This window comes from Triticum dicoccoides, chromosome 7B (genome assembly GCF_002162155.2).
Source record: "Triticum dicoccoides isolate Atlit2015 ecotype Zavitan chromosome 7B, WEW_v2.0, whole genome shotgun sequence".
Taxonomy (NCBI): Eukaryota; Viridiplantae; Streptophyta; class Magnoliopsida; order Poales; family Poaceae; genus Triticum; species Triticum dicoccoides.
The window spans coordinates 117,561,453-117,571,610 of record NC_041393.1 but is presented as its reverse complement, the minus strand read 5'-3'; the positions used below and the strand labels follow the sequence as shown (position 1 = coordinate 117,571,610).

Here is a 10,158-nt window from a genome sequence, read left to right as displayed (position 1 = left end):
AAATGTGTGGGCCCTAACAATTTATCTATCGGCATATGTACGTATTTAGTGTTATCCAATATGTCGGCGTATGTAGGGTGTATGGACACAAAATAAGTGTCGGCGTATGTGCACACGTGTCAAGCGACTAAAAGCTTGGATATTTTTTTGATTGAGAATCCTGAAACTTTGGAAAGTTAGCCCGCAATTTAGGCGCGAGACGGGAAAATTTTCGGCCGGCCCATGCAAAATATCCCCAAAATCCCTCGCCCTCGCACCGCATCCCCTCGCCCTCGCCCTCGCACCGCATCCCCTCGCCCTCGCCCTCGCACCCTATCCCCTGGTCCTCGCGCTCAATCCACGTCCCTGCCGCCGTCGCCGCCGTATTCGCACCTGCACCCACGGTCCTGTTGCCGGCCGCCGTCCTCGTGCTCCGCCCGAGATCCAGCCGCCATCCTCGCGCCTCGCCCGAGATCCAGCCGCCGTCCGCTCCGCCTATGATCTAGCCGCCGTCTTCGCGCTCATCCCCGACCTCCAGCCCCCAACCTCGCGAAGGTAGTCGGTAGAGATCCATCCACGAGCTCTTCATCCCGCTGCGCCCCTCGCGAAGGCAGCCGTCCGTTGCTGCAGATCTCCGCACAACACTCGTTTTTCCAATAGGTAAGCATCGGCTCCTCCTGAGATATCCTTTTATGTACTGCTGTGTGCTTGTACATTGCTGAACTTTGAACCATATGTCATTGCTGAACTCTGAAAATTAGGGTAACACTTTCATATCTTCTGCTAAGATTTGTTGATTTTACAGTTCTTATTCATGTTTCTCAGCATCTCAATTTGGATACACAGATTGGTGCTACAAAACATAGCGAGCCATCTGACATCCATGTCTCATAGCTGATTTTCATTTATATATTCTTCATACTATTCTGAACTCTTTATCTCCTTTAAATTAGAAAGTAATTATTCGTTTAACATTTGATATGGGTTAAATTCATATGTTGTTAGCATTGTGTGACTTCCTGATTTCTAGGTGGTTCAGTTTTGTTATTTAAAGCCACGACCCATTGTGTGACTTCCAGTTTTTTGGGTGAGTTGGCGTGGTCAAATGGAGGCTCCTGGAGGTGCATAACCTCTATTTTTTTTACAGGAAGCACTTTTGATTGTCAATACATATTTCTAAATTATATAGTGCTAACGATCAAGTTGGCTTCAACTTCGCTGTAGAACTGAATGTTGTTTGTGCTATAACATCATTTAGTTTCTGATGCTTCATGGTTTAATTTTGGGTCGACGCGCTTCGTGCTGCAGGAGCGGGTGTACATGATGGTGAGCTCGCAGACAGTGAGTATGCGGTACTACCTGGCAACAAGGCTGAGGAGGTGGGGAGCGGAGGGCGCCGAGGTGGACCCTGAGTCTACTCAGTGTTTAAGGAGGCACATTCCAATTTTATTCTGCATCATCTACACTAGATATTTATGGATAACAGTGTCTTTGATATAAATTTTTTATGTGAGAACGGTGTTGTTTTCCTTTTGCATGAATATGGCATTAGCATTCAAACCTTAGGCTCAACATATACTCTCATCTTCCTCTACATCCACATACCTTCAACTACTTGAAGCTGCATACTGTTTCCAGAGGGGAAAATTGCAAGTTCCGATCACATTCAAACATTAGGGGCACCTTCTCATAGTGCCTCACACCGTATTGTTTGGACATGTGAATTCCAACTATAGAGTCAACCGCCTCGATGCAGTGGCTAGATAGTCTCAGGATTCAGACTTTCAATACTTTTATGAGATGTTCGTGTTCACGCTGGTTGCTGGCATAATATTTGTTCTTTTGACAAGTTCATTCAGTATACTAACCAAGTACATAACTTGCAGACCTTTGGCCTTTACTTTATGATTTGATTTGGGAAGCCGAGTTATCTATATTGAACACATTTTTTTGAAGGATGGTTGATACATGTCTACACATTTTGTCAGAGCAATTTGCGGTGAAAGAAGCAGCCTCAAACTGATAAGAAGGCAACATTTATTTCTATGAAGTAACGGTTATTGTTGTAGATCAAGGATGACAAGAAAGCAACTAATGTACCAGGAGGTACAGGTACTAAAACATACTACATACATTAAGTTTATTGTTTCTCTCTTAGAAATATACATAGATCATTTTGAGCCTTGACTAGAGCGCCAGATTTATGCCTGAACTTATAGCATTACTAGATACTCCCTCCGTCCGAAAAAGCTTGTCCCAAACTTGTCTTTCAAATGAATGTATCTAGCACTAACTTGGTGCTATATACATCCATTTGAGGGACAAGCTTTTTCGGACGGTGGGAGTAAGATTTTGTATCTCGTTGATAAAACTGAACTCCACATACTGTAGTTTATAATTAAAAATATGACAATGACACAACATGATCTGAAGCGCACATACATTGCTTAGGAGTTAACATACACATATCAGTTTGGTGTTATCCCTTTGGTGGTCACAATCTGAAGATAACATGGCATAAACTGAACTTAACATACTACAATTTATTTGGTCAGAAGTTGTACATTTTCGTTCTACTTCATCATATAACGTACAAACACAATTATTGTACAATTATTTTCGAACTTTGAAGATCACATCAGCTAACTTCCTATTAGAACAAATACAACTTCACATTGGCTAATCCTACTACAGTTTCTTGCATGTAAGATGTTGAATAAAATTTGTAGATTTGCCTGCCATGGTGAAATGCTTATTCTATGTATATCTAGATATGTTTGTATGATGATTCCTTTCAGCATTTTATAAATATTTGACCGCATGTATGATAGAACTATTTTATGTGTGTTATGGACATATGTCATAAATACTTGATTCTTATGATTCTCTTGGATGCCAATCTCCCTATGAGAGCTTCAAAGCACTTGAGCTGACTGCACTTTCTTCCAAATTCTTGTAGAGTATTTTCAGGTAATCAGCAACCTAGTACGCATGTATGTGATGACTTTGAAGTGTTATGGAGCATTTGGATGTCTGCAGTATTTTGGACCAGCCAACTCAATTGTAATCATGAATCGTGTTACGGACCATTTGCTGCTTAAGTGTTATGTAGTAGAAATCTTGTGCTCATGGATGTGTGTTTTGGACCATTTAGTGTTTGAACTATATATTTTAGACGAGCAAATAGGGGTCCTTTTATGTGACTTATGTTTTCTAGATGGTTGCCAAGATGGCCAAACTTTGGTTTGTGAAGATTGACTTGTGTTTGAACCTGTGAAGAATATATATATCTGTATTTTTGTTACCATATTATTAATGATTGTGCAATATGTGTTCATCTTGATCCCTTTTTGTGCATCACCATTGAAAATTGCATATAACATTTGAATTAGAGCAGTATCCAATTGTTATTTTGGCTGACGGTAAAAACATTCCAACACAGAAAGTGTTGCCAAAAGTATGCCCATAACTAGACAAACTATGTGTCAGCAATGCTAAGCACCTATTTAGACAGACTAAGTGTCGGCATAGGTAGGGTGTGTGTTGACTTACCATGTGTCGGCATAGGTAGGGTGTATGTTGACTTACCATGTGTCGGCATAGGTAGGGTGTGCGGTGACTCACCATGTGTCGGCATAGGTAGGGTGTATGCTGACAGAAAATGTGTCGGCAAGTGAACTTCTGTCGGCAATACCTTTCCCCATAGCAAGTCCTTCGACTGTTTTCTCTTCCGCCAGCATATGTGTTAGCTACAATTTATGTGTCGGCAAAGGTACCCTATGCCAACAGATTGATGTGTCACCAAAACTTGACCGTGGTGTAGTGGGTGATGGTGGATCAAATAACGGACGGATTTGAGGACCTTGAGCTTCGGCTAGACAGAGCTTCGGCTAGACAGAGATTCGGCTGGGTTCTTCTCTGAAGACTCCATGCCTATGGCGGAAGGAGCTCATCAACCTTTCGAACTGGATGCCTCCTCCTCCTCCTCCTCCTCCGGTGATTCAGGGCAATCCGCCTCCTCCTCCTCCTCCGGCGAGTGATCAGGGCACTCAGCCTCCTTCTCCGGCGTGTGGCGGCACTCCGCCTCCTTCTCCGCCTGCGCCGGCGCGCCCGAGCAGCCAGCCTTCTCCTTCTCTGCCTCGTTAACAGGGGCGGATCAAGAGACCCGTCGCCGCTCCGGCTGCTCCGGCGCGTCGTAGTCCTTCTCCTCCGCCTCGTAAAAAAGGAAAGACAGCTGCAGCCGCTCCGTCTGCTCCGGCGTCTAGCAGTACAGCCAGAGCCGGGAGGCAATACAGATTCGGTCCTTCTCTGAAGACTCCGGAGAAGTTACCATACGAGAGGACCGTGGAGGAAAACACGCAGATCGTGCAAGCCGAAGTGAAGAGTTAGAGAGGAGCATGACCTCGTTGGAATTGAACTGTTGAATGTTCCATTTGAGGAGTTCTTCACGTTTTTCAATCTAAAGGCCCTCGATAAATTGATGATCACTTGCTACTGCATGTAAGTAGTACTACTTCTGTCATTAAGTCTCTATATATAGGTCAGCTCTTTTATTGCATGTATTTTTAATTATCCTCACTATATTATGCAGATTGAAGATCGCCGAATTGAAGAAAAGACAAATTGGTGATATTGGGTTCATTAACACAAATCTCATAGATGCATATATGGTTGAATTTCAGGCCAAAGATAGCGAGGCCAAGCTGCTACAATCGTCTGTATTAAATCAAAACAAAGCTATAATACTCTTCCATTACGAATTCCAGTGAGTGTTACTGTCTTGTGCATATTCGGTTTCCCTTATTAGTCGAGGTTATAGTAATGTAATTGATGAGTTATGCATGTGTGCGCAGCTTTCACTATATTCTCCTAGAGATTAAGCTTGAGCAGGGACTAGTAACCGTCTTAGACTCGAAACGAAAAGATCCCAAGGAGTATGCGAACATGACTGAAATTCTAGAGAAGTAAGTTAAATCGATCATTATCGCACCATATCGGCAACTTTGTTCATTTCCTGATATCAAGTAATTGTTTTCTTTGTCTGGCAGGGTTTGGAAAAAATTCACCTCAAAAACTCCGGGACTGCGGAAGAAGCTGCAATTTAGACATCCAAAAGTAAGTACTATAGTAGCATGTTCCACGCATCTCCTAGTGATTCAAGCGCTAGTTTCATCAATACCATTTAGCATGCTTGCTAATTATCAGTTTAACTGACCTCTATTTCTTGTAAAGTGATTGTGGCAGGCAAGAGAATGCTTACTCTGGATACTACATTTGTGAGTCCGTCCGTCACACGACCTGTGAGCAGGGCTACTCTGACAAACAATATGAAGTGCGTAAATAATAATAATATTCATAATTTTATTTTATTACCATCATTTGTGTTCAGTTTCATTTTTTCATATATATGTATTGACCCACTTCTTCAAATTAGATATTTCAGATGCGGGATGAACCCCTACCACCAGATCGTATGTGAGGAATTCAAGAGGAATTGGCGGCATTCTTTCTTGACCACGTGATCGCTAAAGACGAAGAATACCATATGGACCCTAATCAGCTCGTTTTTAATTAGGAGATTATATTGTAAGAGATACTTATATTGTATATATGTAGCCAGTAGCGTCGGATAGATATACGAGAACTTGTTGTTCGACCAATCTTTCAGAGAAGGAGAGGTGGTCGATATCACTTCTCTCTGTATGCATATGTTCATGACGATCTTCTGTTTCCTTCATTTTCTTACTATCTAGCGTGTCTAGTCCTCTCTATACTTATAGTACGTAGCGTCGACCAAGCACGGAGATAAGAGAGGACACTTCTCCCTATTAATTAGCTAGCTGACACAATATATGAAACACCTAAATTAACCCCCCCCCCAAACCCCCTAACCCCCCCTCTTTAAAAAAAATAAAACCCAACACCTGAAATGCTGACGCGTGGATGCCTATTGGTTCTGGTTGGTGCCACCAACCGGGACCAAAGGGCCTCCTGTCTGGGCTCACCGCACCAGCCACGTGGAGACCCATCTATTCCGGTTTATGTAAAAACCAGGACTAAATGTCTAAGGCATTAGTACCGACACTTTAGTCCCGGTTCAAAAACCAGGACAAATGGCCCTTACGAACCGGGACAATAGACCCTTTTTCTACTAGTGCTAGTGATAAAAAACTATGAATGTGCAACCTTTGGTACTGAACGGACTAGGCCAGGCGGGTTTGGCTGGATGCTTTGCCAGCTGTTGTACTCGTGTGTTTGGGTCATTGATCCTGAAGGTTAACACAAAGTTTTTTCAAATAAAAAAATTGACCTCCCAAATTATAAATTCGGTCGACTGACTGACTGCTAGTCCCTTTTTAGGGAAACGTTGCTACTTTATTCATTGTTCATAGCCCCGTCTGCGGAGATCTCCGAGCTAACACACCCCCGGGTCACATGGAATCAAGTCTTACATAACGATTTACATCAACCTTCCCTAGCAAGGATATGCGCTATCCTGTTTGCGGGACGACGTACCCATACCACCCTAGATTCTTGAAACTGACCTAGTAGTTACTTGATCTCCTGAACAACTTGTCCGTTCGCCGATAAATCCCAATGTTGGTTGGTGATTTTTCTCACAGCAGTCTGCGAGTCCATCTCCACCACCACCTTTTGGGCATTCACTTCCTGCGCTAGAAGAATACCTCGACGACAAGTGAATAGCTCCGCAGTCTCTGGATTCGCAACAACTGGAAAAAAAATGGCACGCTCCTGCCACAAACATGCCATGGTAGTCCCTAAGAACAACTCCACCTCCTCCTGACCCGCCCTGCTTTGCCATTGCCTCATCCGTGTTGACTTTCGCCCAACCCTCCTCCGATTTCCTCCAGGATTCCATGGGCCAGTGCACAGGCGGGCTTGTAGGAGCCTCATTGATCTTGTTCCACTCCTTGCCAAGGCGGATAACTCTCTCGGCGATCGCACCCGGATCCTCAATTCGTTTGCTCTCCCTCGCACTGTTGCGCACAAGCCACAGTTCATACCACGCCCTTATTACAATCTGCTTCTCCTCATGGGTCGCCGCCGCAAACCAGTCAAGCACCCATGATCGCATGCAGTCCATCGTATGAATGTGTTTCGAAAGTTGTGCTAATGGTGCCGCGACCTCTTGACTTAGCACTCTCCGTAACTGAATTGAATGGGGGCAGCGCCACATCCTGTGGACAACATTCTCCTCCCTCCCACAGGCAATACCAAAGACACCGGGTTTAACCCGACGCCGTAGAAGTTCGGCTCCCGCCGCCAGCCCTTTTTTTTTAACATTCTCCAGCCATATATCTTAACCTTATTCGGGGCGTCAGTCGACCATAGTTCCAACCAGCTTTTGTGGACAGCAACCGAATCTGATGCAGAGGCCAGTGCCTTTTTGGACTCCTTTATATTCACACCCGGATGAATACGCTGACCTGACAGTGAAAATGCCGCTCTTTGTGAAATTCCGGGCTCTATAGTCCTCTGTACCAGGATTTTCCATCAAAATCTGCCTTATAACTTGTGCATCGATAGGAGTAAAAATCACAGTCAGCTTACCCTCATCCCTTGCTCCACTAGTAGGTCTGCCACTTTCACCGTGTTTGGTACGTAGTTGGCTCCCAGTGGACAGAGCGCATTTTCAGCGGACGAGCGCTCATAGGACGTTATCTCGCCCGCTCATATAAGGATTGTGCTTCCAGTTTCGCAGTCCAGGCTGGCTTTACAAACAGTCCAGGCTTAATTATACATCGAGCCGGCGAGTATACGGTATCGTGTTGAGTCAGAGGAAAACGCGTCGGATTTAATGATATACTAGAATTGTGCGAGCCTCGAGGTACATGTTAGAACAGAACAGTGCTCAGATGATTTAATGGTATGCCAGGCCCGAGCTTTCCTCCCCAACAACAGTGCTCAACTGGTTTAAAGGTATGGCAGGAATCCGATGGAGAATATGTGCCGGGTCTCGTACAGGTGGCGACAATGGTTAAGTGATCCCCTTCTTAACCCTAAACAACTGATCTAATTAGAACTAACTATATTCTGGAGTAGCTAGGTACTGAATATGTGCCTCGTACGGTCGTACCCTACGTGTGGCTCCAGTGCTTGATACCGGGTTAAACTTTGAATCTAGCTGCCTACGTTGATTTTCTAAATTTACCTCGACTTTTAACATATACCATGCTACATGAAAAATAATTAATTAGCATGATTTGGTCACTGCTGTTTACTTACAATAATAATGTTTTGGTTCTCCAAACATGTTTTAAGGGGACTGCTAATTTCAACCAGGTCAACGTGCCTGTTAATGGCCCATGTACCGACTCAAAACCTACCAACTCGTGCATGATTTGTTTGAAGGGGTATCAAGTACGACCAGCTGCATAGCAGACGTGGACCATGCCGTGATAAACGGCAACCTTATACGCACCAGGATAGTGACTTATTAGCAAGAATACAAGGAGTAATAAAGGCATGGTGGGAATCCAAATGAAAACAAACGAGGAGGATACCGAGACCCGAGAGAGTCGTCCTCCAAAACGACTATTTGCCCAGTGGAACCATACTACCAGCCCTCGGAATCCAGTGATCATGCATCACATTAATTCTTGACCCATCACCAATTCATCATATAAGACCCTGAGCTAGAAGATCCCTTCCATGCATCAGACTTCTCCACGTAGGCATGGTGCAGCCATGATATCCGTATCCTAGAAATACCGCGCCTTCAACACTCTCGCACACAAGGACGTGGGGGTCATCAGAATCCTCCAAACCTGCTTAGCTAGGAGAGCTTGGTTAAACACTTCAAAGTCACGAAACCCACCAGCCTGCTTCCTAGTGCACATCTTATCCTAGTCGCTCCCTTTGGCAGCATCGTATTCACATGTGTGATTAATCTAGTTAAATTAAGAATAAATGGTGGTGTTCCCGCAAAAAAAAGAATAAATGATGGTGGCGGCTGGTGCCGATGGATCTCATCGGCTATTCAAGTGGATCTCAGAGGTGTGTCGTCACCAGCGCTGTGTAGCGAAGGCCTGCCTTCCACTCCTTCCAGCGTGCTGGTCCTCTCGGGCCGAGATTGTTGACTTCCCGTCCGCGTACAATCCAGTTGCAGAATCCAAGGTTACTGTCGCTGCACGGGAGCGACGGCATGCCGGCAGCCCGCGATGGATGCAGGGGTGGGCCGGTTCCCTAGGGACCTAGTTGCTATTTCTTGTTTTGTGGGGGTGATTTGTACCACTGTTTGGTGATAATATAATCCTGAGGTCTTTTTTTTGCAAAAGCCAATTAAGAATAAAAGGTTGAATTTAGTCCAATCCAATTTGCTCAGTCTGAAATCCTGGATAGACATATACACCTACGTAGTTTTACATAAAGAACACATGCACAATATTTTGATTGAACAACTTGGGTCCAAATGATATAACTTCTAAGAAAACTTTCAGAACTTTGACCTGTAATTCACACCACTGTTTATCTAATACCTCTCAATACATTGTCATCACAAACTACTAATCAAGTGAAAGAATAAACTTCATAAATTGCAAAAAGAAAATTGTAATGTTAGCGGACTGACTAGAAAGAAAAAAGTTAGAGCCCTCAACAAGAGACATCAATCGCAAATTGGCGAACAAATCAAGAGGGAAACCAGCGGCTCTGAGCCTGTGCTTGGTGTTCATGATAATAACGAACGGATGATTAATGTAACGCACGCACATATGAATCCATGCTGGGTGTGATTTTGGTTTTCTTGTTTACTTCAACTGGTAGTGCTATTGTTTAATTGTTTCAACTGATTATTACTGAAAGTGTTAATTTAAGCAGGGACGAATTCACTTCCCATTCGTGCCGTTTGCACTGCACCACTAAACCAACCATGTCACGTGCATCCTTGAGACACGTGAGCTAGCTTTCGCTCTTGGCCTCCGACCAACAAGAATAAGTAACAACATTGTAATAAGGGAAACGTTTGGAGACGGTGCGCCAGCCGAACCTTCGGCCGGTCGCCCGCTCACGCGCGCTCCCACTTCGCGGGGGTCCCACACGAGATGAGCCAGCCCGACCTTATCCTTCTCCCTGTCCATTCATTTTTTTCCCAGCGACACATGCATCTCCCCCGTTCCTGCTGCTGCAATCCCCGTCACGCCGGCGAGGCCGCCGTCT

General features: G+C 44.4%; 1 long non-coding RNA gene across 1 annotated transcript; it reads left to right on the top strand.

Annotated features, from left to right (window-relative positions):
* The first annotated feature begins 317 nt into the window (after positions 1-317).
* On the top strand, positions 318-3,244 carry LOC119341829. Its single transcript, XR_005165292.1, has 3 exons — positions 318-639; positions 1,288-2,091; positions 2,939-3,244. It is a non-coding gene; the product is annotated as an uncharacterized LOC119341829 (long non-coding RNA).
* The last annotated feature ends 6,914 nt before the right edge of the window (positions 3,245-10,158 follow it).